Source organism: Salvelinus sp. IW2-2015, linkage group LG33 (assembly GCF_002910315.2).
Source record: "Salvelinus sp. IW2-2015 linkage group LG33, ASM291031v2, whole genome shotgun sequence".
Classification (NCBI taxonomy): Eukaryota; Metazoa; Chordata; class Actinopteri; order Salmoniformes; family Salmonidae; genus Salvelinus; species Salvelinus sp. IW2-2015.
Window position 1 is genome coordinate 4,284,587 of NC_036872.1, and position 26,453 is coordinate 4,311,039.

Sequence of the window (26,453 nt, forward strand, 5' to 3'; positions counted from 1 at the left end):
ATCAGCCCTGGCTGCTCCAAAGCACCTCTAAAATGACGTGGAGTGCTGAGCTGGCCCTGCCCTGGCCTCAGAGAGGGCCACCAGGGGGACAACGTGGGAGGTGTAGAGGGCCCTGAAATAGCACTTCATTTGTTATCCGCAGAGCTGGCCGGCTGGACACGCGCCGGGGAGGGGATGCTCCATTTAGGCCTGCGGCCCTCCAGCCTCAGCCTCCCCTGGCCTGGCCCCTGCAGGCCCCTGTGACCCAGAAACACAGGCAATGCGGGGAACCCACCACCGGAGGCAGCGCAGCGGAGAGAGTACAGCACAGCAGAGGAGGGCAGAACGTTCTGGTTCGATTTTAGCCACGGAGCTCGCAGTTTTCCGCTTCTGGAGCCGAGCACCCAGTCCGGTGATCAGGAAGTTATATTTGGCTGGGAACAGTGGTGTGAGACGAGGGTGTCGCAACCTGGTGCTGAAACCTGTTACCAATTAACCCTTCAGCAGCAGCAGCAGTAGTAGCAAGAGCTCCAGGGTCCGTGGGCTGTGTGTGTGTCTGTGTGTGTGTGTGCGTGCTTTTGCCTGTGTGTGTGTTTGCATACGCCTGTCTGCCTGTGTGTGTGTGTGTGTGCACGCGCGCGTCCGTGAGCTATCCCGACCAGCCACCCCTCATTAAGGGGCTCGTAAAGCCCTCCTACCTGCCGGCCCCTCCGGCTCCAGGTGTGCAAGGTGGCTGCACCTCAGCAGAGGGCCACCTTGGCCTCATTTGGGTCGGGGCTACTTGCCACTGGAATGGCTCTGGAATACCGTAAAACAGCACGGGGCGTGCTGGGGGCGGGGCTGGGTGCGGAGGATTACGATCCTGTAAAGATCAAAGGGGTGGCGGCCAACAGGCGATCAAAGGAGAAGCATGTCGGCACTGATGTGGCAGGGGATTGGGTCGGGTGTGCGTCTGTGTCGCTCTGCTCTCAGCAGCACGCCCTGAGCACCAGGCATTGCTTAGCGGTCACAGAGGACGCCGCCCCCGCCGCATAACAGGCTCACTTTCACAAGCTGCCGTTTAATTGCAGTTAAACAGTGGCAGCACCTTGGCTGGGCGCGTTAGAGCGTCGGAGGTAAGAGTTGATCAAACCCCGCCGTCCAACCCAGCGACCGCAGCGTTAATCTGATCTCACGGTTAATGTAGAACTAAACCGCGTGAGGGTGGTTAAACTGTTGGTTTAAATCTATAATGACTTGCTCACAACAGCATCTCTATAGGAGCCACTTCTGGATGGATTCAAACAGCCAGCCCATAAAGGCCTTCACTCACTTAACATTATCCATTCTGTGGACATGGAATGGAATCAGGAAGTATTGAGCAGGAAAAACACTTAATAATGGTTGAGAAAAAAAAAAAGGTCATATATTGTTTTCCAATATGTGTTAGCAATGAGGCAGTCTATATAAATCACTAAGGGACATCAGTGAATACATAGGTATGGAGGGAGAGCGGGAGAGAGAGAGAGAGAGAGAGAGGAGTGGGAGCAGGGGAAGAAGGGACGAAATCACACCCACCACTTGTATATCCGAGGGGACTCTGGACAGGAAGTCCAGGAGCTCGTTGTTGTCAATGTTGTACGGGTCACGGAGCTTCTTGGTGAATTTATTCACCCCTGCAGGCAGAGGGGGAGAGAGCTGTTCAGCGCATGGGTCACAAGAGCTCGCCTACCTTCTATTTCTTTCTCTCTCTGTATCACTCACACCATCTTTATCTTTCTCTCAAACTCCTCTGTTTCACTCACACTATCTTTCTCTATCTTGCTCTCTCTCAAACCTCCTGTGTCTCCTATACTCTCTTTCTCTCACACTATCTTTCTCTTTCTTTCTCTCTCAAACTCCTCTGTTTCTCTCCCACTATCGTTCTCTTTCTCTCTCTCTTTCTTTCTCTCTCAAACTCCTCCGTTTCTCTCCCACTATCGTTCTCTTTCTCTCAAACTCCTGTCTGTTTCTCTACCACTCTGTTTCTCTCTCGATCTCTTTCTCTCACACGCTCTCTCTCCCATGCTCTTTCCACTCTCTCGCTCTTTCCCCCTCTATTTTTCTCTCCTTCTCTCGTTCTCCGTCTGTGTCATCAAAGCCCTCTTTGAGCCCTTCAAGGTAACTCGATGTGTTTCAAAAGCCGAGTGCAGACACCATTAGAGACCAGAGCTCCCCTCTCCACCCCTCAAGGAGGTGCTGCTCAGCTCTGTCTGAAATACTCAGCTCACTGAGTTTGTTCCCTGAGCAACTGTGCCATGGAGGTAGACACCAACCCACATGGCAGGGTTAATAAAGGAGATATAATGATTTTCCATTCCCAATCTAGCCCACCTTACTGGTTACATTACATAAAGGTACTGTAAACAAAGAACTTCTAAAGGCTTCCGTAGAGTATATATATAAAGGCTTCATAAGCCCTACATAAATCATCTATAAGCATACGTCATACACTATAAACAGTGTATAAACATACAGTGCTTTTTTGTCACATCTAGCAAATTCACCAAAGGTCCTATACTGTTCCATTGTAGTCTTATAAATGTATATTACTACTACGTTTATAAGACAATGGAACAGTACAGTACCCTTGGTGAACGGCCATATGTGACCGAATGCACCATTGTATGTTTATGCACCATTGTGAAGCATTTATGTAGAGCTTATGTAGCCTTTCTGTATGCTCTATACAGCCTTTAGAAGTTGTACTTCGTTTCAGGCACTCACCCCAGGCCAGGACAATGTAGCGTAGGGGGATATAGTAGATGAGCACAGTGGCCACACACAGTGCAACAATGGCCAGCCAGCTTAGGAAAGGCACTGTCCAGTTAAAGGTGCTGTGGAGAGAATGGGAAAGATACGTATTAGCCCTGAAGGAGAGAAAAAAACGAAACTATTCAGGAGTCTAGACTAAACACGTTTATTTACGTGGGTGGGGGGGAAATAACACGCATCCTTTAATTCTCCAACTTTACCCTACAAGTGAAACTGACTCGGGAGTCTCAATAACTTTACTGCCTGTCCTCTGCCCTGTGTGTAGCTGAAACGTGTATGTGTGTGTGTGCATGCATGAACGGGTGTGTGTGTGTGCACATAGTGTGTGTGTTCCAGCCAGCTTGGCGGGGCTGAGTAAGATGTGACAGGGGGGGGCGGTTGGTGAGGGCTAGCGATGCCGACAGCGCTGGCACGGGGAAGCGGGGGACGAGGGAGCATTGGAGCAGCGGGCCGGGCGCCGAGGAGGAAGCTTACGACTCACTTCTTTATCCTCTCGCCGTAGGAGGCTACTTCATCCAACGCATTCTGCACACTGATGCACACATCCTGGATGGCATACAGCTTGTTGATGAAGCCCTTTCTCTCTGGGTCCTGCAAGGACAGATACAGAGAGAAGGAGAGAAGGAGGAGAAGGAGAAAGAGAGAGCGAGGGCACGATAGAGCGATAGAGAGAGAGAGGGGAGAGAGAGAAAGCGAGTGAGAGAGAAAGAGAGACGGGCTGGGCACGTGCATCTTTCAACAAAGAAAACATTTAAAGAGCGTCAAAGACTTGAAGCGGGGAGCCAAATCAGGAGAGATTCTCCTCCAGTTGACTGACTACTCTCCAGGCTGTAATAGAGATAAAAAGTCAGCAGAACGAATCCCAATGTTTCCCTCTTACAGCGAGCACACGGGGAAATCTGAATATGTGAATAGGGGGGGGGGGGGGATTTAGCTGAATGCCAAATGGATCCATCAATCTTTCTAATGCCAAAGACGGGGCCCGCTTAGCTGTTGGCAGCACACTGTGACGTCACCAGAGGCGACATCCTTATCATCGTTAACGCCGTCCGCGCCGGGACGAGCACTTCCTTCTCAACATTTGACGGTCGAGAACATCAGCAGGCCCAAAATGGACCACAGAGTTACGCGTCGGGCCGATGGAAAAGCCCCCAGTTACGTGTATTAGACAGAGTACAAAAGAAGTCATGCAACAGTCAATGAGCTGCTGTAGGACTGACCGACAGAACGGACTGGGACAGGATGTGGTGACTGACTGAGTGAGAGTGGGTGAGTGAGTGAGGACATAAAGACAGACGCAGACTGTTGTGGTGGGGGTGTGCACATGCTTGGAGGAGAGGGGGCCGCAAACCAGGGCTCTCCGTCTCTGTCTCGGGACAAAGACAGACTAAGAGCATAGGATTGATTCAGCATTACACCACCACAGTGACCTGTGACCTTTCAGGAAGTTCACTTGTAGTTTGTAAAGACTGTCACCTACGGGCTGATTGTTGATTGTCAGGCAGGTTTACTCAAAACCACTTATTTTCAAACCCACTTTACACTTCCTGGCAGTATTTGACGTCTATGAATGTCCACCTGTGTATGACAATGCTACAGGTACACACTCTGGTCATGGCCTTCAATAATCAAATGGAACATCCTAGAAACAACAAGCGGCTAATTCATCTCATTAAAGAGAATTAGTGGATCTTTTTACCCACCAGGCCCCAACCCCAAATCCTCCCCAGAGCTCCCCAATCGCCCCCCTCCATCGCAACCCTTGTCCTGCTCTCCCTGCTCTTCCTGTAGGATCAGATATTTGAAAAATGAACCTGGATGCAGCCAGCAAAAACCACATGGCCTCCTCGAAAAACCACACAAGACAAATAGATATAATTAGACAGTGTCCCAGGGTTATTTTTCTTTGCAAATATTTCACAAACCTCCTTTCTCCCCCTTTCCTCAGCCCCCATCTGTTCTGTATTACTGGGTCCAACAAAGCCCCATGTCCATAGTCCATTGTGTTGGGTTGTGTTGGGCTTTGTGTTCTGGGCCTGGGGAGTGTTCTCGGGGCTCCGGGGAGAGTGTTTTGAAGGACAGGGGAGCGGTGTGAGAGAGCGAGTGGGGGCGGAGGGGATAGGTTAGAAGTCAGAGGAGCATAAACCATTGCCACATGCCCCTCGAACTGTGGGCTGACTCCTATTTCCTGCCTTCAAACATAGGAGGGAGGTAGCAAAAACAGAGCCAAGGAGAGCCTTGTTTTTTCTCCTGCTCCCCCGCACTCCCCAGCAGTCACATATGGACTAGACTAGAGCAACCTGCTCTAGAGAGAAGCTTGATGCGAACAGCTGGCTCGGCTGTGGCCAAGTAATACGCCTCAGAATGACTTGACAGTACCTTTAGTTACGTTGTGCTACCTTCACCTTGCTTTTCTTTGCCCCTTTTCTGTTGGCAACCTTGACATCCATTGCGACCTTGCCACGCACTATAATGTCATCACCGAGGGAAGCGTTGATATAGAGCACTCTGTCTTGGATGACAGCGCCATTCACAGATCATTGCGAAGGTCAAAAGTTGCCTGTGACTTGTCTTCAAAAGTGTGTGTGTTGAAAAAAGGAGAAAATACAGACTCGTGTCTGCTTCTCAGAGAAGGATTTGACTTTGACGTTTAATGTTTGCACCCTTCCCATTTCGAAAAATGTCTTTCACGCGTGTATGTAAATGATTCGGCGCCGGCAAAAGAATCGCGTAGCATCTGCTACACGTCAGACATGATAAAGTTCAAACGAGTCAATCGAATTGTAGGCTTATGTCCTATTTCTTGTCGGTGTTGTACAATTGCAATGCCTTGATGAGGCTATGCCATTGCTAACCCTACTTAACAGTTATAGGCTGGTTTGATTCAGATGAATCTGGCCTACAACAAGCGGATGTCACTAGTTTAAGTCGCACTTGTCATGTGGTTTCCATGGCCTGATCAACAGTGGAAAGTAAGTGTTGGCAGATCCCTAACGCTGGGTGCTGGTGTCACATACCCGGCCTATTCACACCTAACAGGAAGACCAGCTAGAGACAGAGGGAGACTGCGGTGCTAGACCTCCCAATGGTAACCAATCGTCACCCGAGCCAACTCTGTACTGTACTCATCTACTTAAACTTCTCCAAATACAGTGGCCTCCCGAGCGGCGCAGAGGTCGCAGTGCTAGCTGCGTCCCTACAGACCCGGGTTCGATCCCAGGCTGTGTTGCAGCCCAGCATCGTCCGGGTTAGGGGAGGGTTCGGCCGGCCGGGTTGTCCTTGTCCCATTGTGCTCTAGTGACTCCCGTGGCGGGACGGCGCAACGCACGCTAACACAGTCGCCCAGGTATACAGTGCTTCCTCCGACACATTGGTGCGGCTGGCTGGCGGGTTAAGCACGCAGTGTGTCAAGAAGCAGTGCGGCTTGGCGGGGTTGTGTTTCGGAGGACGCACGGCTCTCGACCTTCGCCTCTCCCGAGTCTTTATGGGAGTCGCATCGATGGTACAAGACTGTAACTACCAATTGGGGAGAAAAAGGGGTAAAATAAATAAATATATAAAAATACAAATAACCTTCTCCAGCACAAATGGGGCAAATAGGAACGAGAGCCAGATGAAACACTTTGTTGCCTTACGTGAAGATTTTGGCCTGTTTGTTTGCTTCAAGGTCTGTGTCTTTGTGACCCATCCTACCAGGACTGTAGAGGTACATTATAATCCTCTAATGTGTGCTGACATTTCACTGACTTGAAAAAGAAAACAACTTTGAAAATGGATGACTTGATTCATTTCCCATCATTAGAGCTGTATTCATAATGAATTTGTGTGTGTGCAGGGAGTGTGGTGGCAGGGGCCACTGGTATGTCTGTCTCTGTTGGTGCATTTATTAAAAAGTCTCGTCTAATTATGTCAGGGAACTTTGTTGCACATAAACAAAACGCAGACGACGATCAGCTCCCTCGACTCTCTCACCCCACCGCCACGGGCTCTGAACTACAAGTCACAGACTTGGAGTCAGTGATATGGGATTCTGCACCTCCAGGATAATGGAAGAAACTACGCTGTGTGTGTGTGTGTGTGTGTGCATGCGTGCGTGCGCTCGTCCATGTGCATGCACACACGCATACAGATGTAGGATCTTCATTTGAGCCGATTTGCCACAGCAGGAAAATAATCCTACAGCAACAGGAAATGTGAATTATAATGTGAATTATAATGAATTTTCGTAAGGAAAAATCAAGTCTGACATTTCAAAGTGGAAATTTCAAACTTTAGAGGCCTTTTTAAACCTCAATTACACTAAAAGTTTGAAATGTTCTGCATTGCGGGAATGTTCTCCTGAAACAGGGTGATCAAATTAAGATACTACATCAGTAAGGTTAGGATTGAATGGTTTCTCATTCCCATCGGTGGCCCCTCTCTGGATTTGGGTCTTTACTGGGGACGGTGGGCCTGTATTTCTGTTTGCCATTGGAATGACTCTGCTCCAACGTCTGTCAAACAGCCTAAGTCCTTATAGTGGTGTAGAGGGAGCGCATATAAAAGCAAGCATTTTGAGGCTTCCGTTCTGTGTTTGGTTGATCTGGACTGTGCTGTTCCAACTGTAAGTCCTGCACGGGGGATAATGTTCAAATTTACCTAATGGATGTTCCTGACGGATCATTAGATCATCGAAGTGCTATCGACCTCTCCTCATGACGACATCAAACGTAGCCCGCTTTAGATTGAACTAAACGATCTGTCGGAGAGAACGGCTCACACGCACACACGCAAACAGCAGCGCGCTACATGCCAGTTCAGTTGGATGTGTGTGTGTGTGTGTGTGTGTGTGTGTGTGTGTGTGTGTGTGTGTGTGTGTGTGTGTGTGTTGCTCTCTCCAACAGATCATTTAGTCCAATCTAAAGCATATGGTGCAGTGCCACTCAACAGCGGAACCTGATGGAGCTCAAGAGGAAGCCAGAGGAACGCTCTATTTTATATCTGAGACAAACTGCATCGAGCCCTGCTGGGTGTACTGTACATGAAAGGGCTGTGTTTCAGCGTGAGTCACAAACATTCTGACGTCAATTCACTCACTGGGCTTTCACAGCCACAAGATTTCGAGGGCTGGTTTCTCTGCTGGAGGAGATTTTTTTTAATGTATGTTTATTTGTGTGTATTTGCACTAATACTGCGAGTGCATATGTCCATACTTGTGTGTGTGTGGGTGTCTGTGTGAGTGCAAGTGTGCGTCTGTGTGTGTGTGTGTGCACTAGTGATGCGTGGGTCAGCGGTTCACCTGCACCCACCTGCAATTGCTAATAATCCGCAACCCCCCAGACTATATGTGATAAAGTGTCAAAATCTGAAGCCCGCACCAGTTCCTAACCCACAAATATAGACAACGGGCTGTACAGTCAGAGATGGCGGAACAATTTTTTGACAGGGGGTGCGGGATTTATTTTAAGCCTAATTTAGATATTTTCTGCTTATAATTTGCATTTTGCTACGCTATTTGTTAGTCAGTATCATCATAATTAGATACATGCAGTTTCTCTCCGGTCATTGCTTGCCCTAGAAGACGAAATAAACCCTTGCTCGTATGAACGTCATAAATCGATAGAATGAATGCTTCAACATCTGTGAAGTTTCCCTCGTTCGTCTCCGCTTCTCTCACAGAGCAAAGCGTTTCAGTGCAACATTTCCCAGTGACATCCGTCTGACCGGTTTTAAGGAAATGAAAAGCTGTGGAAAAACGACGTTTCTGATACGATTTCAGTTCAGCTTGGATGCATATTTTATGCGGTTGAATACTAATCGGCTTTTATGATGCTGCTAAAGATATCCCCTTTACAGACGGTCCCTAAACACGCATCCACTCTCTCAAGATGAATGTATTCTCTTCACTCCTGCTCCTGAGTCGAAATGTACATTTTGTGTATCATTTTACAGCAAGAAATGCTTAATTCTGCAGGAGTTAATATATTAGGCTATGTGAGAGGTTATAGACCTAGCCAACGGTCAGTGTCCAGATTTCAGTTGCTATTCCATTCAACCCATCTGAACAGTACAGTTCCCTTGACATATTTGAAGTCCTCATCTTGGGACTGTCGAATTTGTATAGCGCCTCACAATCATCACACGTACTACCATCATCCTCTTTTATCCATTTCACCAAATCTTTCCCGAACATTACTGTTCTGGCCCTCCCTTGTCTTTTGTGTTTTAAACTCTCCCGTTTCACCGCTTTTCTCTTATCCGATTACATGTAGTTATTTTTGCCTCTGTGGAACGACGCTAACTTTTTCTGCCCAAGTTCCCAAATGCGTTTGGCAAGTGGCGTGCATTTGGCACACGTAGGCTGTAGTTAGGCCCTGAAGCTTAGGCTTTAGCCAGATTCAAATAATGAAAGAAAAACCTCAATGTAGCCTATAGATATGAACTGCACAATAATTAGACAGGCATTTCATTGTTGTCTCTTTATTCAACCCACCCGCCACCCACCCGCCATTCATCCACCCAATATTTCATGACCCTTAACCCGCCCGCCCCGAGGCTATGAGTCAACCCGCGCATCACTAGTGTGTGCGTGCCCTGCATCTACGCAAGTGTGTGTGTGTTTGCTTGTGTGTGTGCCTGTTGACTTGTCAGCTGTGTGTTGATCCCCGTACTGCTGAGCTTGCCTTCCTATAAGTGTCTGGAGCAGTTCTCTCTATCTGCGAAGACATGGAGGCGACACTCGTTAGAATGTTGGGAGCTTGGTAAGAGTCTGTTAAGGAAAGACAACCTGCGGTGACACTAGAGAGAGCTTCATATACGCACAGCCAAGTTAGGTTGACTGAACGCCGCATTGTGATTCGGAGGGCGGCGACGTTCCTGCAAATTCATTTAGTCACAAGTCTAAGCATTGAAAAGGGAGACGCGAATAGGGTACGCCTCGTGATATGTTTCATCTATGCTCTCATGAGCTGACTTCAGGCTTTGAGTAGGAGGGAGGTCACCATCTATAAAGATGGCATCTCACATGATATTATTCTTCCCTAACAGACACATCATAAAAAAATATAAAAATACAACCCCTAAGCCTATTCCACGGCAGTCAGGATGAGTGTGAAACTCTGGTGACCGCTCGCTGCTGTGCTTAAATTGCACCCTTTTTCCCCCCCCCTTTTTTTTGTGGCGCACAATAAAATTGAAATGTCATATAAAACGTGACAGGATGTTAATTTAAGGCTCCCAGAGGGCATTTGAAACAGTTCTTGTTGATTCTGTAACAGCAGACAGCCCATAATCCCCCTCTTCCACCTCCGAAACAACGGCAGTAAAGATTCAAGCTGCTAAATGCTTTGAGGGTGACACCATTTCCAACCAAGGCTCAGAATTAGCAACGGCAGAACAGCACAGACATAACAACAAATCAAGCGTTGGCTCTCTCATATTTCTTTAGTTAACAAGAGATTAAGCAAAATACACAGTATAACTTCAGTCATCACAAAATACTGAATGGTTTAAGAGGAAAGGACTACGGAGCTACATGGGAGTGCACTTGGGATAAATGCAGCTGGGTTGTTTCACGAAACGAGTGCCCTTCGCGTCCCTTTGCTATTTTAGTTCAAAATTGTGCGCCAATATTGAATGTTAAAACCCTGCTATAACAAATTAAGTGCCTTTTAATATAGACCACATGGACACTTCAATATATATTATATGAATAAAAGCAGTGCCAAAATTCAGCTTAACCACAACATGTCTCAACGTTTTTAACATCATTGTGAAGCCATCAATATTTTGTTGCTTTGACAAAGTCGTATCTGAAGCCTATTATTTATCTCATGTGATTAGTGATTCATTTACGTCTGTCCCTCGTGTTAAGATCAACCCTGTCACGTGAGCCGAACTCTCGTTTCAGATGGTGAAACTATTCCCTTTTAAATCTTTTTTTACAAAATAAATATTGAACATCTAATAGTCAAATCAGAGTGTAAAAGTAGGCCAAAGTTGGCCAATTCTCTGGTGTTTTGGGGTGGAAAACCTTTACCCGTAGATAAACAGGCTAGACATGTTTCAACAATTACATTTTCTTTTTTTGTGAAGCTTGCATTCAATTGTCACTCCCTGTTGCACACAAGGCTCCAATTCCCCTGTCACAAGGGGATTTACGGCTGATTTCAGATGAAATCGTCAACCATGTTACGGTCAACCCTGTTACGGTCAACCCTGTTACTTTATTTGGCACTTAATAGGCACGTACTGTAGTAAATTGAACATGTGGTCTTTATAACAGAATGTTAAAATGAGGTGAAATCAAAGATGCACTTCTCAAAAGTCAGCGAATTGTTGGAATGACTCAGCTCTTATATCAAAATGCTAGAACAAATCTTCAGAATTTCATAAAACTGATATAAACAATGTTAACAAATCTAGTTCTTAGCCACCGGCACTGTTTACCAAAGTTCCTCCCTATAGGAAACAACAACAAAAAAAAAGATTGAAGTTGAGCAGCTCATCTGTAAGGACATGAGTATTACCCAAGACAGTTTTGGAGGGATGCCTAAAAAGGACGCAGTTATCTTATCCATCTAGTTTATAAACAAAAACACATGAATCTCAAAAACAGGACCCATGAGACATACTGGTTTATACAGTACAGTACCTCTCGGACCATTCTACAATCCAACCGGAAGGGGCAAGCTGCAGGATCAAACCTGATGGCTCGTGGGCCCAAGCTAGGTCTATGTCTGATAACCATTCATTCACCTTTAATCCCTGAAGGTCAGTGATCTATGCTCATGGCCAGACCGTGACCACACTGTACCAGCGGTCCTCATAGAGGACATGTCTCCTATTAGGAGAGAGTCCCAACTTCAGCTCCCTCCGACCAGCTAGAGATAGCACTGTGCTGCTGGCACATCGCCAGCACGACGTAAGAGGCAGATGTTTCGTTTTGAAGCAGCAGTGTTAATACATTATTTATTTCACAAGTAATCCTTGGGTGAATATGGAGAATACATCTCCGTTTTCCCCCCCTCTCCTTTCACAACCACATAAATATCTGGTTAACCGGGCCCCGAGATGCTCAGCACGTTCTCCCCTATCATCAAGTGGCGCTCGCAGACACAAAGGGCCTTGGGAAGGCATGCAGGAGCACTCAGTTCACTAACGGGGGGAGGGGGGGGTTGTAGTGTGTGTGTGTGTGTTGTGTGTGTGTGTGGTGGTGTTTGTGCTTCGAAGGAGCCAAAGTCAAACCCCAGTTAACTGTGGCAGCTGAAGGTGACTATGCAGACACCACACTCTCTCATTCTATTGAGGCTTTTCACCCGGCCTGTTCCCATGGTGAGGGTTGCCGTGACGCCCGAGATAAATGTACACATAAGTGGAGGTGGAGGAGGCTTATTTTCAGGTTACCTCTACGTCCCATGGCTCCCCTCCTAAAAAGCCTATTGTGTGTGTTTGTTGTGTGTGTGTGTGTTGTTGTGTGCTGGTGTGTGCGTGTGTGATATGTGTGTGTGTGTGTGTGTGTGTGTGCGTGTGTGTGTGTGTGTGCGTGTGTGCACTTCTAATGGGGCCGAAGTAGTGCTGCCATGATCACCTTTCCAATCTCCCACCCACCAGCCTCTCCATCAGAGAGACTCAAGGTCGGGCACAACAGCCTATGGACCCCTCCTGCACCATCCAAGACCCTCACTCTGCCATGCTTCCCCCTGCCTGCCCTCACCCCTGCCCTCCTGTCCTCCTACTCTCCTTCCCCTGTCCTCTCCAGGTTCCCGGGTGGCAGCGGGTGATGAATGGGACACCGATACTCTTCTCGTTTGTTGGCCTGGTTCAGCCCGCTGCCCTCTCCATCTCCAAAGAACAAGGCTGTCACATTCACAACAGCCCCAGCACAGCTCTACTCTCAAACCTACTTTGCATTCTGAGAACCTGGGTTAAAGGCACAGGCAATTTAGGGATTTATAAGTGATGTAAAGTCAATAATAAAAGGTTATATATCCAATATATACACTAGCACAAACACCATCTGTGTTTCTCAATCCTGGCTCGAGACAAGCCACAGGGTCTGCAATGGTTTCAATTAAACCAATTCCCTTCGTTCCTTCATAGGGCACATGCCCAGCCTTCAAACAGTGGGACACTCTTTCCCTGTCACAATACACTGTGGTGAAACAAGGTAATATGACAGAGTAAGTCATGCTGATAGTTAATTTTCTCTGATTCATCAACTTGCTTTACAAAATCCAGGCCAATTTATTCAGTCTTCATAACACCTGAAATGTCATTACATATTCATGTGCGGAGATAAAACAAGAGACCGGGACAATTGGAAAATTCCCCTATTTTAAAAAACCTTGTTTTAGAAAAAAGTGATGGGATCGTACCTTCAAAAGCAGCATAAAATATGTATCCTCAACACTCATTACACATTTATGACTCTTGTTAAAAGAAAAGGTAGCAACTGCCTCTGCCTATGTTTGACTTTGAGACACAGCCGCTATCATGTGATGTGCTCCAGATTCCAGCCAATCAGAGGGCGGATAGAAGAGCTCCACGTCTGTCAACAGTGCCAACGTTCTACTCTGACAGAGCTCTGATACTCTGACAGAAGGCAACTTTCACTGGTTTACAAGTGCAGATCTGCTTGAACCGAGGCTGCAGGGAGCTGGTGGCATTTCTCTTCGATATACTGTCCATCAGAGTCAAGACGTCTGGATCGTCTGGTTGTGAATGTGTCGCTGATTCAACTAGAAGGCCGTGACAGGTAGGTAGCAGTAGTATCCTGAGGACAGGGGGATAGGGCCCTCTTGGCTTAGCGACGGTGCAGAATCTCTAAGCACAGGGGGCACACACAGGTGTGAACACACACGCACACACACGCGCACATACCCACACCAATGGCTCACCCATACAGCTAGCAAAGCATTCCCAGATGGTGTAACAATTCGATAGGAGACATGAAGCCCTCTTAACAACTGTTATCTGTGAATGGTCATCCGACACCTGAGACTCGTCATATGGAGAACAGAAATGGTCCATGGGCTTACACAATGATCGATGCATGATGAGCTTGCCCAACATGTGGGTTTAACTCACCATTACAGAGGATGTTGTCTCTTCCAGTCTATATTTCCTTACATGGATGGATCCTACCACCCTACAGTCACATAAGGAGGGCACCTTTCCGTGCCGGACCCCACCCCCCCACCCCCCCACTCTTATCCCAAAAAGGACTGGGATGGGCGGTGTCAGGGGTGACAATAGCGCGGTGTGTTACGGAGCGAGCGTGCCAATGAGACGAGGACAGGGACTGGCAGGACAGAGTGAGCGCCTGCAGGCGGAGCGGCTGGACAGACAGACGATGAGCCATATAAGCCAGACAGGGACACCGGGAAGGCCGGAGCGGGGCCACACTTACCACCATCACCCGTATCCACTCAAAGTGCCAGGAAGCCAACATATCCACAAGGATATGGCTTTCAGGCAGTCGGACGTCATCCGAATGGCCGGGCCCAGGCACCTTGTGGGTCAGAATAGATTAAGATTTTTTTTTTTTTTTTTTAACCAGGGACACAAAGGAAAGGGTTAAAACAAGGCTGAGCAGCAGAGCAGAGGAACAGATATCTGGGGGAACGGGAGAGAAAGAAAGAGAGAGGAAAATAATCCACCTGATGTGTTAGAAAAAATGGCAAACAAACAAACAATGTGGCACACTTTGCAAGACAATACTCCTCCACACTTTTCTCCCCACCTTTTTGTTCTTTCACTCTTTATTAGCCAAACATGATTAAAATGCAGTTCCTAGGAGCGTCTCCCAGAAAAAAATAGGCAAAAAAGTAAAAAGCACCTTTTTTTTTTTACAGCGTGAAGCTTTTCATCCTTCACAGACGGAGAGAAGAAAAGAACTCCAAGCAGCTCAAAAGTTCTCTTTATTTTATTCTCCTCCGCACTTAAAAAAAAACCCTAACTTGTTACCTGAGGACATGCATGGCGAATCACAAGCTCAATAGCCCCAGAACAACTTTTCAGTCACACTTTTTAGAGTATTAAAAATAATCCCTCCGCGCACTCTTTAGTCCAATTACATCGGAGCACGCAGCTATCGGCGGATCGGCGCGGCGCGGCGCGGAGCTGGGGCTCCGGCGGCTCCTGCGCTCCATGTGCTATCTGCAGATAAGCACAGTCTCCCTCCACGCCCAGATCCACATTGTCACAATGCTGCCTGTACCCGGATCAGATCTTACAGCATTACACACTGCTGAGAGGTTACCTGTGTTTTCCCCTCTAATGTCACCGTGATAGGAAAACAGAGAGACGCAGAGAGGGAGAGAGAAAGAGAGATAAAGAGAAGCAAAGGGAACGATAGAAAGACGGCTCCCGAAACGGGAGAGAAACAGCGAAAGTAGAAGAATGAGGGAAAAAGGGAGATAGACGGAGAAGAGGACGAGCGAGAGGGGTAGAGATGGCTGTGAAATGGGGTGTAGCGTATTAAGGTGCTGCTGTTAGGCCCAGGGGTCAGGAGAACGGGAGTGTGTTGCTACGGCGCCATGGGCGTCGACGATACAGCAATACAGCAGCGGTTTAATACCCATACACCTGCCAGGCCATCGATAAACACAGAGCTGCTATCAGGTCGCCACAGCTGCCTAGAACCCCCATTATATCCTCCATTACTGACTCCACATGGTAACAGCAAGGAGATTAGCAACTTTTTGTTATTAGCAGATAGTATCTTCGTAAACTCGCCTTAACAGCATAGCAGTGGTATCACTTGATGTTCTCTCTCTCTCGTGTCATTAATTGTCAGTCGGAACTCAATGAAAGCTTCCCCGAAAAAATGACATACAGCATGAATAACACAAACAGTGTTTTTTCAAATTATACTGAACAATGTGCTGTTCCCTGTGTGAGTATGAGTGTGCGTGTTCTGCGGAGAACGTGTGTGTGTGTCCTTCGCCTACAGGGAGAGGGATGGTAAAAAGCCTGCCTCAGCAATACAGAGGAGAAGGATAAAGAGATAGAGAAATGACTCGAGAGAGAGGGAGAGTGGAGTAGTGTCAGCTCTTCATCTCTTTTCAAGAGATCCTTACTTGAACTTAGAATATCCATCACACCTGAGTCCACATGAATGTTCGAATGACGAGTAGCGAAATGTCTATGGTGTTATTCACACCGGGCGTCTGTGTCTATACAGTAATGCCTAGGAAGAATACTGGGAAATGGGACAGACACGTGCTTAACAAATCAGGACTCCTTCGCTGTACTAAGTTGTTGAGTCGACATAATCATAAACAAAGAATGAACAACAACAAACAGCGCTTCTCTATACCGTCTAGAGTCTCTACCAGCACCTCATCAGGGCACCTCACTGTAACACGTCAAAGTGTCCCTGGTGTTTCTAAGCCAAGTACGTAACGCACGTACAGGCCTGTGTGGGTACCAACGCTCAAACTACTTTCGAGGACATAGACAATACACCCAGCATCAGACAGAGAGGGACAGACGGAACGAGAAAGTGAAAGGGAGGGAGAGGGAGAGACAGAGAGAGAGACAGAGAGGAGAGCGCGCCCGAAAAGAGAGAATAAGCGAGAGGAGAGAGAGAGCGAGGGAAGAGGGAAAGGGAGAGAGGGAGGGAAGGGTGAGAGTGGAAAAGAGAGAGAGAGCGAGGGGAGAGAGAGAGAGAGAGAGAGGGAGAGAGAGAGAGAGAGAGAGAGAGAGGGAGAGAGAGAGAGAGAGAGGGAGAAGGCTGACATCTGTAGTAGGTGTAAAGAGGCGTGAGGGTGAGGTGTGTGTGTGCGAGCGTGGTAAAGCCGTGAGTGGGACATGATTGCAGTGTGTATCTTATCTGGCTAGCAGTAGTCCTGAGGCGAGACGAGCGCGACTCCAGTGGCCAGCCATGCGTAGTGAGTGTAATCTCAGAGCTTCTTCAGCCCCTCTATCCCTCTCTGGAAGACAGGCTATCACACACAGGGACCCTGGAGGTGATAACTTTACTCCAGCTCTGGACAGCAGGCTGTGTAAGACAAAGCTGCAACATAGACGTCATTCAGTCCCTACAGATACCACTGGAAAGTCTAGTCTGTCCAGTACTTACACCTAAAGCTCCCATGGCATACATGTACCAACCTGATCTCACAGTTTCACTCCGGAATTTGACGTATTTGGTCGAGCGTTGATTTCGGACCCGTTAATTACGCGTGGTTACAGGGTTAATTCCGCATCGTTACAGGGTTTAAAACAGGGTTAAGTTTAGGTATTGATTCCGCGTGGCTAAGGTTAGGGCTATGGTTTGGGGAAGGCTTAAAACAAAATAATAATAATAATAATAATAAAAAGCACTGTTTCCAGTATCGTCAACTAGTCTCCCTGCTTGCTAGAGAATTGTGAACTACAGTGGCGCAGTGGTCTAAGCAGTTTTTAAAAATGTATTTTTATTTCACCTTTATTTAACCAGGTAGGCCAATTGAGAACAAGTTCTCATTTACAACTGCGACCTGGCCAAGATGAAGCAAAGCAGTGCGACAAAAACAACACAGAGTTACACGTGGGATAAACAATCGTACAGTCAATGAAGTAAGGAGGTAAGGCAATAAAAAGGCCAATAGTGGCGAAGTAATTACAATTTAGAGAATTACACGAGTGATATATGTGCAGATGAGGATGTGCAAGTAGAAATACTGGTGTGCAAAAGAGCAGACAAACAAAAACAAATATGGGGATGAGGTAGGTAGTTGGTTGGATGGGCTATTTACAGATGGGCTGTGTACAGCTGCAGCGATCGGTGAGCTGCTCTGACAGCTGACGCTTAAAGTTAGTGAGGGGGATATAAGTCTCCAACTTCAGCGATTTTTGCAATTCGTTCCAGTCATTGGCAACAGAGAACTGGAAGGAAAGGTGGCCAAAGAGGTGATGGCTTTGGGAATGACCAGTTTAATATACCTGCTGGAGCGTGAGCTACGGGTGGGTGTTGCTATGGTGACCAGTGAGCTGAGATAAGGTCGGAGCTTTACCTAGCAAAGACTTCTGGATGACTATGTAGCGAGGGCCAGCCAACGAGAGCATACAGGTCGCAGTGGTGGGTAGTATATGGGGCTTTGGTGACAAAACGGATGGCACTGTGATAGACTGCATCCAATTTCCTGAGTAGAGTGTTGGAGAAATTTTAAATGACATCGCTGAAGTCAAGGATCGTTAGGATAGTCAGTTTTACGAGGGTAAGTTTTGCAGCATGAGTGAGGAGGCTTTGAGGCGAAATAGGAAGCCAATTCTAGATTTAACTTTGGATTGGAGATGCTTAATGTGAGTCTGGAATGAGAGTTTACAGTCTAGCCAGACACCTAGGTATTTATAGTTGTCCACATATTCTAAGTCGGAACCGTCCAGAGAAGTGATGCTAGTCGGGCGGGCAGGTGCTTGCAGCGATCTGTCGAAGAGCATGCAGTTCGTTTTACTAGCATTTAAGAGCAGTTGGAGGCCACGGAAGGAGTATTGTATGGCGTTGAAGCTCGTTTGGAGGTTAGTTAACACAGTGTCCAAAGAAGGGCCTGATGTATACAGAATGGTGTCGTTTGCATAGAGGTGGATCAAAGAATCAAGAGCGACATCATTGATATATACAGAGAAAAGAGTCGATCCCAGGAATTGAACCCTGTGGTCCCCCCATAGAGACTGCCAGAGGTCTGGACAACAAGCCCTCTGATTTGACACACTGAACTCTCTGAGAAGTAGTTAGTGAACCAGGCGAGGCAGTCATTAGAGAAACCAAGGCTGTTGAGTCTGCCGATAAGAATACGGTGATTGACAGAGTCAAAAGCCTTGGCCAGGTCGATGAAGACGGCTGCACAGTACTGTCTTTTATCGATGGCGGTTATGATATCGTTTAGGACCTTGAGCGTGGCTGAGGTTGACCCGTGACCAGCTCGGAAACCAGATTGCATAGCGGAGAAGGTACGGTAGGATTCGAAACAGTCGGTGATCTGTTTGTTCAATTGGCTTTCGAAGACTTTAGAAAGGCAGGGCAGGATGGATATAAGTCTGTAACAGTTTGGGTCAAGAGTGTCTCCCGCTTTGATGAGGGATGACCGCGGGATGACCGTGGGATGACCGCGGCCGCTGTCCAATCTTTAGGAATCTCAGACGATACGAAAGAGAGGTTGAACAGACTAGTAATAGGGGTTGCAACAATGGCGGCGGATAAGTTGCTCTCTGGCTTGAGCCCAGTGCTGTGCCATAGTTATGTTTTGGATGGGGAGCGCCGACAAAGGCACATTTCCACGTCCTCAGCACCTTTTCAAATGCTCGAAATCCACGGCTCTTTCCGGTCACCAGCCTGACATGTACACTCTTAGAAAAAAAAGGTGCTTTCTAGAACCTAAAAGGGTTCTCCGGCTGTCCCCATAGGAGAACCCTTTGAAGAACCCTTTTTGGTTCCAGGTAAAACCCTATTGGGTTCCATGTAGAACCCCTTCCCCAGGGGGTAGGTGTGTGAATGCGTCTGTCTGTCGCTCCGTTAATCATACAGGTCTCGCTCACTCTCTCACTCTCTCTCACTCTCACATAGGGATGAGTGAGCAGACGGCGGCGTGTGTGTGTGTCGACGGAGTGTGGTGGCAGAACCATCGCCTGCTGGATCCCCTGTAGCGAGGGCCTGTCTGGAGGATGACAGACAAGTAACAGGCAGGAGCCCAGAGAGACGTGGAGGGAGGGAGGGGTGAGAACCAGTACCAGCCAAGGTAATGACATCCTCATTAGAATATGGTTACTTTGTTAGTGTGTGTTTAACTCTTCAACTGTAGTGCAGGTGTTGACATTGATGACATTGAGACCTTGGTATATCTAGTGTGTGTGTGTGTATGTGTGTGAGTGTGAGTGTGAGTGTGAGTGTGAGTGTGTGTGTGTGTGTGTGTGTGTGTGTGTGTGTGCACATGTGTGTCTAGTCATTGCCACGAATTTACTGGCTGTGGAAGGGTTCGCAGGAAACACATCTTGAACATCTTTCAGTCCTGCACACACACACACACACACACCCACTGCCATTCACCTGGACTATCTCAACAGGTACTATAACGCTCTATGAAACTGTCTTCTGCATTGATATCATGTTCTCATCCCACATGGACAGTTCACAGGCAGGCACGCAGCGCGCTCGCGCAATCACACACACACACACACACACACACACACACACAACACACACACACACACACACACACACACACACACACACACACACACACACACACACCACCAGCAGAGAGAAAGAAGAGGAGGAGGAGGAAGAGGAGGGAGAAGCAGCACACAGAGTTAAGCTCCATTCTTCTTTTCGCCTTCAGGTGCTCGCTTGGGTTTAACAACTGAGCCGTCCCCATCAATTAGCCTGGACTTTGGACTTTCATTGAGAGTAAGTGACTAATATCAGCATTGGCTAAGAAGAAAGACACTTTTCACGATTGCCCAACAATCTGTTAAGTGGATACACATGTGGCGGCCTCGGCAAAGCCTGCAAGGGGTCCTCTCCCCAATAAAAAACAGGTGCTCCACTTTTTTGCCATGTAATACCCCATTTAGCCCCCGGAGCAAAGGTTACCCAGCTAATAGCTGCCTTGTGGTGCACAGGGAAGAGCAGCACACACGGCCAGAACGGAACATCTGGAACGGATTGCACATACTTGCAACATATGCTTCAGGTTCAATTAAAATGAGGCCTTGGCACATTTATTAATCTTTTTTTTTCTACCTTTGTGCCATGAAAAAGGCCTCCTCTGACCTGACCTTAATATTATACAATTTTAGCAAAGACGAGAGGTAATGAGAGCGTCAGGTCATTTCAATACCTGAGAGTGAGAATGGAAATGACAAATTTGTTCAGCCTCAAAACTCCATTTGTTGTGCACTTAACCAGGGAATAAAGGGGGGAAAAAGAGGGTGTAAGAATGAAAGAGAACGGGGGGGGGGCAGGAATGGAGGGAGGGAGGGAAAGAGTGAGGGAGAGCGCTAGGGTGGTTTGAGGAGAGAGATATTGGTGAAATAAACAAGAAAAACAGCCCCCTTTCAACTTCCCTACAGCTCAAATGGAATGCTAACAGTTGAGGGGAGCGATAGATCAAAATGTATGAAGCCAGAGTTGGTCAATTGTAGCCTTTGTGGTCGCCTTGCTATCCGGCACCCCAGCCCTGTGTGCAGAAAGAGCAGGGCCCTCTTATGTGGAATAATCAGCTCAGGACTCAATCTGACAGACGCCGCGAGCTGCAGCTCCCTCATTTCAATATGAAAGTTGAAATGTATTTTTTTTCTTCTTCTATAATCTGCATCTTTTCAAACGCCAGTTTTTTTTTCTGAAGGAAGGGAGGAAATGCAGAAAAAGAAGAGTAGAGAGATAGAGAGGTGAAAAAAGGTTCAAGGTTGTTTAACGCATATCTTCAATCGCCGCCCTGTACATCGTAGCCTTGGAACCTTGCAGCCGTGGAACTTTTCCCTCAGAGCCGCTGGAGGAGGGGGGAACCCTTTTTAACCCTGTGATCTCACACAGGCACTTGTGGCACTTTGGATATTTCAAAGGGCTGGAAAGAGGTCAGCCTAAAATAACTCCAATCTAAATGAAGAGAGTCTTCAGGCTATTTCATTTCAGATAACAAATTGCTTAGTCAAAGGCTCATACAAGTCGAATAAAAAGGACAGACTGAAGAGATTTTGTCGAAAGTAGTGCTCAGAGATGCTAAATCAGATGATATTCTAATTGATCTTGGTGTTGGGCAAATATCACTTAAAACTAACAATAACCACGAAACAACATCAGTCCGAAGTGTGCACACAAACCACACCATGTTACGTACTGCCATTTACATCATAGGAAGAACCAGGAAAAATTCTATAGCACACAAATATCCTCCTGAAACAAAACAGAACCTGGGGAACGATTACTTCAGATTTGGTTCAGGACTATTCAAAAGGATTCTACTCTGTTGTCTTTTGGTGCTATGAAAACCCTGCGGTCGGCTGCTAGTATCAAATGTCAGGTTCCGTAACGTTGAAGCCTAACGCTGCCTCTCTCCCTGACTAGGACTAGAAAGGATCAGGAAGCTCAAGGCTAGTATGGCTACAAGCTGCCACTGTGTAAACGAGCGAGCTAACCCACTAAAGCAGCCACCTGTTGTTACCTGATATCTGCTGAGCACATATTCTGTTTTATTACTAAGTCAATGAGAAGATAATGCTCCTAAATAGTTCCTGAAGCTCCTTAAGTCGGTGCTTTATGCGTGATCTCATCCCGGAGGCGCAACGGGCAACGCTGCACATCAACATTCCAAATACAGTAGATAGCTACATAAAGAAGAGAAGAGGACGTTTTTAAAAGAGCGAAGCAGAGCAAATCACTAATACTGACAACCATGATGCTATGCATGAAGAGGTTACAACAGGCAGAGAATGTGTCTGGACCCATTTCAGGAAGACAACGATCAATGTTCAAAGTTTGGATGTGCGCGTGCGTGCGTGTACGCGTGCACATTTGAACGTGTGCATCTAAAGTTTGGAGTGTATTGAAATGGAGTGTACACATTGCATCTATGTGTTTGTGTTTCCTGTGTATGGAACGCTGGCACCCCAGAGACTTCCTGTCCCTTGACAGCATACAGAGAGAGAGAGAGAGAGAGAGAGAGAGAGAGAGAGAGAGAGAGAGAGAGAGAGAGAGAGAGAGAGAGAAACCCTCATCCTCATCCTCCAGCAAGTCCTCCATCGCTTGCTGCATGGCGGTTGCCACAGGAACAAGAGAAGAAGAGAGAGATTAAAAACACATAAGTGGGGCAGACAGGCATTCTCATTCATTCTCATTACCACAAATTGCACGATGTACACTAAGTATACTGTACACAAGGCGGATGTTAACACAAGTCAATACAGGGCTGATTGCAGTCTTTTAGTCTTCCAGGCCAATCTGAGCCCACCTCTGACCTCCACCCGTTCCCCTACCTCTCCTCTCACTACAGGGGGTAGAGAAGAGGAGAGGAGAGGATGGCCTCCAGCAGAGGAAGCCCAGTGACAGAGAAGTGTAACTATCTGCTTCACTGGTCCCTAACTGATGGAACAACAGCCATTTCAGCAGGCTCCTCCCACTAACCCCCACAACACACACAAACAACCCCCCCCCCCCCCCTACACACACAAGGGAGAACAGATAAAGAAAGAGAGAGAGAGACTGGCAGCGAGAGAGTGAGTGAAAGTAAAAATGAAAATATAAACATGTCTATGTATGTTTGTATGTGGGGGATGCTGAAGAAAATGGGTTAATAAGGAGTTGTGGGAAAGTTGTTGTCTCGACCTTTCTGATAGAAAGGCATAAAGACGTCATTATTAACCGTACATACGTTGTGTGTCTCCTTCAACCGCTCCAATGGCCTTTTAAATCCCCCAGGAGGCCTACATAAGCACACGAACTAGGTTTTGACTAAATCTCTTGCCGTTCGCTATAGGCAAGGGGGAAAGTGGGGAAAGAACAGGCGCTCAAAGTTGTATTACACAACAACGAAGGGTGGAGCAGTCAGCAAACAGGTTGACTCAGATCAGGGATTGAACTTAGCGTCCCCTGGGAAAGAGGAGATCTGTAAAGAGTCGGACGGACAGACAAACAGATGGAGAAACAGACAGTGTCAGTAGTATCACGCGTGTGTTCTTGCTGCCTGCCTGCCTGCCTGATGAGCAGTGGTAGGACAGCACAGATCGTTATTCCTCCTCTCCTGCCTCCTCCCTGTCAATCACACGTCAAAGCTACAGGGTCAGACGCAGCGGCATTACCCTAAACAAACAGGCGCATCATAAACCCGCAAGCTGCCAAGGGGCTGCATTTATCTCCTCCCATCATCCCATACCCCCTACCCTACCCCCGCCCGCACCCGCAAACAAGTTGGAGAAATCCAAAAATCATTACTTCCCAGAACAATAGCTTTTGTCCCTTTGTTTTATTGGGATAATAAAAAGTGCGGCTGACATAAGCTCCTTATGTAAATACAGCTTCCCGCAGAAACAAAGAGGGGTTCAACCCAGTTGTGCTGAGCGCGGAGAGAGTAAATAGAAGTCATGACGTTATGTGTGTGTGTGTGTGTGTATGTGTATCTATCGACAGCTTAGTATGGTTCTCGAACTTGTTCTACTCCTGCCTATTCACCGGAATCCGTTGGTGTCCACAACAATCAACTGTTACCGAGCTAACGAGCAAGTGTCCCGCATCTAAAAACTCTGCGTACAATAAAGACCTGGGCACCGTGTCAGAATCAACAACCACAAAGGACGCGCTCAAAATGGATCATGGGTTTCTCCAAACACAGCCTTTTTACTACAGTATACAGCACAGTAACATACTGTAGGCCCCATGTTATCTAAAACAGAGAGAATATCAGCTGAAGATAGGCAGTACCGACAGAGACGAGGATACCGTCACCCCCCCCTACGTTCTCTTCTCCCCTCTTGCCTGGGGTAAAGAGAACAGCCTTGTTCACCGCTACGAGAGTGCGTAGTAATATAAATAAATAAAAGGAAAGACATGTCATCTCATCTGCCCTGAAGATTGCCACAACTAAACGCTGCGTCTCCGGAAGACATCAATTACCAGCGCGCTGCTGATGAATTCAGCAATTTCCCCTGTTCTGTTATGATGAACACTGTTTGGGTGTATTGTACCATTCAGCTGTTTATCCCCTTATCGCATCGTTTGAATTACTATCATTACAAACCGATGCTTCAAAGACTCAATGTCGACAGGATCGTGTAACGTTCACACAGCCCTAGACGCGCTTCGATCCAACACTTTACCAGAGGGGAAATTAACATATTCAAAGCATTCAAATCTTCTGAACGGTACAGGTTATACTCACAGATTACAGAGGGTACATGAATATATACAAAGATACTGCACATGTGAAATATGTCAAATACATAGCTAGGTGAAACGCAGTGGAGGCTCCTCAGAGGAGGAAGGGGAGGACCATCCTCCTCAGTGAATTTAATAAAAACAAAAATAGTGAAACATTTAAAAAGTTATTATTTTTAGATAAAACTATACAAAATATATTCACGTGTCACTAAATAATTGATTAAAATACACTATTTTGCAATGGTCTACAGTAGCCTCAGCAGCACTCTGTAGGATAGCCCCATTGTGTAGCCGGAGGACAGCTAGATTCCATCGTCCTCTGGGTACATTGACTTCAATACAAAACCTAGGAGTCTCATGGTACTCACTCCCTTCCATAGACGTACACAGTACTTATGACAACTTCCGGAGGACATCCCACCTATCAGAGCTCTTGCAGCATGAACTGACATGTTGTCCACCCAATCAAAGGATCAGAGAATGAATCTAGTACTGAAAGCATAAGCTACAGCTAGCTAGCACTGCAGTGCACAAAATGTGGTGAGTAGTAGACTCGTAGAGAAAGACAATAGTTGAATTTTTTTTTTACCCATTAATTTGTTCAAAAATGAAGGAGGAGCAAGAGAGAGAGAGAGAGTGACAGAGAGAGAGAGAGAGAGAGAGAGAGAGAAAGAGCTAGCTATATTTTTTTAATTTTTCCCTCTCAATTTCACAGACTTAGCTAGCAAATTCAGCTAGCTAGTTTAGCTTACTCAACCACCCGGCTCAAACAGAGGGATGCTATGTTAGCTAGCTGGCTATGACTATCCAACACTGGAACTCTTCCAAGTCAAGGTAAGCTTTTGGTTTTACTAATTTATTGCCGTCTGGGCCCGCCATGGTAACTGCTAAACTGCTTTCTGACTGTACACTGTACTGCATTAGCCAATATGGTGACAATGATGTACGCTGTGTGTAGCGGTTATGATATGAAGGTTTGGCTTGGAACGTTTTTTCCCCCGCCTGGTCCCAGTTCACAAGTGAAGGGAAAAGGTGAGAAGAGGACAGCGGTGTAGACGTGAAAAGGAATACAACGAGCTGTTTGTATGTGGCTATGAAAGTAAACTGTGTATTCCTACCTCCGATTCTGTTGAAAAAATGTCTTCAACAAAAGCATACGGAAAGAAACGGGGATAAACATACCTGGATTTGTCCAATAGAAACTCTTGTTTTCAACTGTTGGGCTAATGAATACATCCTAGTTCAGCTGGATGCAGGCAAGAGTGTACAAGGCGGTATTGAATGTGTGCAGCTACGTTGTAAACTTTCGTTTATAGGCTATGGTTGTAGCAACCTCATGATGGGTATAGGGAACATTTTAGTATCATGTAGTAACCTAAACCTATCGCTGTTACATTGAACTGGGTGAACGGAATATGAATGACAGTCATCCAATATGGTGTAATAGAAATAAGACAGTGCTCATGAAAAAATAATTGTCCTCCCTCATCTTAAACGGCACCGACCGCCACTGGTGAAACGTATAAATAAAGTACAGACCATTTAGGATGGAGCAGTGCTCGTGAACACATGTCCTGGAGGGCAAGTGTCCTGCAGTGTTTATGTGAGTCTGGCTTGTTTAAAACCAGCCTATAGGGTCAGTGCCATGGCAAGCCATTTCCTCTTGTTTTGGTCATTAAGCCCCAGTAGGCCGGAGATCCTGACACCTGTGTGCCCTAAAGGAGCAGGGAACAGGGAGCAGACAGAGATATTGATGTACAGTAGTACAGGACACTTGAAGTAGGCCTACCGGCTGTGGGAGGAGAGAGAATAGGAAAACTACAGTGGATGTGTGAATTCTGGAATA

General features: G+C 46.9%; 1 pseudogene; it reads right to left on the reverse strand.

The window, feature by feature from the left end:
• Window positions 1-26,453, reverse strand: part of LOC111958077 (multiple C2 and transmembrane domain-containing protein 1-like) — a 215,076-nt pseudogene that overhangs the window by 16,553 nt on the left and 172,070 nt on the right.